The 2,598-nt window shown below is 49.0% G+C and overlaps 1 long non-coding RNA gene across 1 annotated transcript; it reads left to right on the top strand.

The window, feature by feature from the left end:
- Nucleotides 1–763: 763 nt before the first annotated feature.
- Nucleotides 764–2,361, top strand: LOC128332416 (uncharacterized). Its single transcript, XR_008310648.1, has 2 exons — nucleotides 764–997; nucleotides 2,009–2,361. It is a non-coding gene; the product is annotated as an uncharacterized LOC128332416 (long non-coding RNA).
- The last annotated feature ends 237 nt before the right edge of the window (nucleotides 2,362–2,598 follow it).

Here is a 2,598-nt window from a genome sequence, read left to right as displayed (position 1 = left end):
AATGGCAACATTCCCATTGATTTGAATGGATTTGAATTAAAATGCCAGCCATGGAGGAGAGAATAGAATAGGCTCTATATGCAGCATCTTTATATTTTCTGTGCTGTGTGTGTGTGTGTGTGCTTTTCTCCTTTCAGTCGTAGCTGCCCCCTTACCCCAAATGCTTCATTTTCTGCAGACGGATCCCAAATAATGGGTGAACCAACGCTCGTCTCCATCCACATTCATCAACCGGGACAAGCTCTCGCCCTCCCACACTTCTCCGCAGCCTTTAACATTTATAACCACTTCCCATTCATTTCCAAATTACCACACACGTCGTTGTAGGCTTGTGCTGGGCTCTGTGTGTGAGTGTGTACAGATTGGCTCGCCGACCATTCCCAGAGCCCCTGGGCCTGCGGAGAGGTGGGGGAGGGCCGTGATAGCCCCCGGATCAGGGCCCTTTGCAGCTGGGAGGCACACGTGGGAAGGAGCGGGGAGTGAAAAGGGCCAGGAGGCCCCCGCACTCTCCCTTGTCCTGTGGCAAGAACACATGGCGACTATTAGCAGCCTTTCAGGGGGAAGTTTGATCGATGGGGGAAGGCAGTCTCACTGACTATCAAAGCATGCATGGTATGTGCGAACCAGACACCAATTAGTGATGCCTTTTTAAAGGCTGCCTTGTTAAGAGGGGAATGAGGGGAAAAGAATGAAATTGGCCAGAAAACATGGAGCTATTTAACCTTAATTAGAAGAAAGGTGTGGGCTTTGTGAAAAGGCCATATCTGAAAAGGACTCTCCCCCTTCCTCCCTGGGTATAAAGAGATCCTGCCTGCTTGTTATCGACTTGTTAGAGTTTATAAGAGCGGGCAGGAGGCTAACTTGCAGAAAGGCCTTTTATGCCACTTGAATATGTGGCTTCCTTATTATAGCCTGCCATGCTGCCAGGATGGCGGCTGGAGAGGAGAGGAGCGAGTCGCATTGCCAACTGGCTATAAATTTCATGAACATCATAAATGTAAGTGCTTTCTGGAGAGCTGTGCAGATTGCACATAAAAGTCCCCCTTCTGTCCCTGTAAATGGAAAAGAGGGCTTTCTTGGCAAATTAAAAATTGTGGATTGTGTTCAGCGCCAGGCAAGGACGCCAAAAGGCGGCAGTTTCCCACCAAGGCTTTGCAGCGAGGGAGGGGGATCTCCTGCCTGCCTCGCTGTTGCCATGCCCCAGGGCTCAGATGCCTGACCGAAGGGGACCCGGCTGTCCCATGCAGGGCCCCCACCCAGGCAGACACGCTCCGTGGAAGGGTCTGCAGAAGACTCCCTGTGCTGTGAGCGGTGCTTGCAGTTTACTAGGAAAGCAGGGAGGCTTTCTCAGAGCAGAGGCAAGGTTACTGGCCCAGGGTTGGCTCAGATGCCGGAGCAGAACAGCAGAAGCAGGTTGAGTGTTCATGGGGTTCTGGACACAGGCAACCCTGGGGTCTCCTGCCCACACTTCTTTCTCATTAAGCCCCAAATGTGCATTGAAAAGAGTGGCACAATGAATTTTCCCCCTTCCATTACCCCATTTGTCATTTCGTAGTTGATTAATTTTGGTACTCAGGTTTCTTTTTTCATTTCATTATTCGCATTCTTCCCCATTCTCCCCTTTCCAACTCGCACAGCCTGTGGCAGTGGTAGGCAGTGGAGGTCCTCTGTCCAGTTGCCTGCGGGGCATTTAATTTAATTTTCCCACAGTACTTCCACAGTAGTTTTGAATTTCCATTTACTTTCCCCACAATGTAGTTTTCCTCAAGTGCACTGTGGAGGGCACCATGTGTATGTAGCAGCTGCCATATTGTTTCCCCAGTATGCACTGGACCGATGCTGCATGCAGTGCCTTGTGGGAAAACAAGATGGCAGACACCAAGATCCATGTGGATTCCAGCGCTGCACATGAACAGCCTAGTCTGGGCTGCCATAGCCTGGGTTAGGCTGCTTGTGAGAACAGTCTTATTGATTGACAGTTTCAGAGGTCTGTTTGGGTTTCCTTTAGGAGAGCAAGCACAGACTCCAAATTCAGCAAGAGTTGCCCTCCACTTCACCAGAAACAGGCCCAATTTGGGGGGAAAGCAATCAGTGGATGAGGACTCTCCTATTACTGCTTCTGAACTACTCCACATCTTATATAATGATGATAATGGCTGTCATGCCTATTGCAAAAAGTTGTCAACTTCTCTTGATCTGAAGAGAGCGGTAGACAGATTTGCTGGTTCTCACAAGGCACATCCAGCTTTATTAAGGAAGTAAATAAATTATTAACATTATTTACCTCTCTTCTATAATGTATATATTTAATTGATGTACATAGTATTATACCTGCTCCCCGAATAAAAGTCCATATCACTCCTTTGCTCCCCCAAACTGGTTTTCTAGACAAGGGCAGCTCCAGATGGGGCAAGTGGGGGCGGGCAAGTACCTCCCCTAGACAAGCAGTTTGCCCTCCACCTGCCCCCCGCTTTCTGTCCTAAAACGTGGGATGCTACTCACACACCCATAAATGTACTTTGCTCCTTCTGTGCCCCCTGCTCGATTTTTTCTCTTATTCTGCCACTGTTTCTAGAGTTTTCACAGGTTGGAGGGTAA

The sequence above is a fragment of the Hemicordylus capensis genome, chromosome 7, assembly GCF_027244095.1.
Source record: "Hemicordylus capensis ecotype Gifberg chromosome 7, rHemCap1.1.pri, whole genome shotgun sequence".
NCBI lineage: Eukaryota > Metazoa > Chordata > Lepidosauria > Squamata > Cordylidae > Hemicordylus > Hemicordylus capensis.
This window is presented reverse-complemented; position numbering and strand designations above follow the sequence as displayed.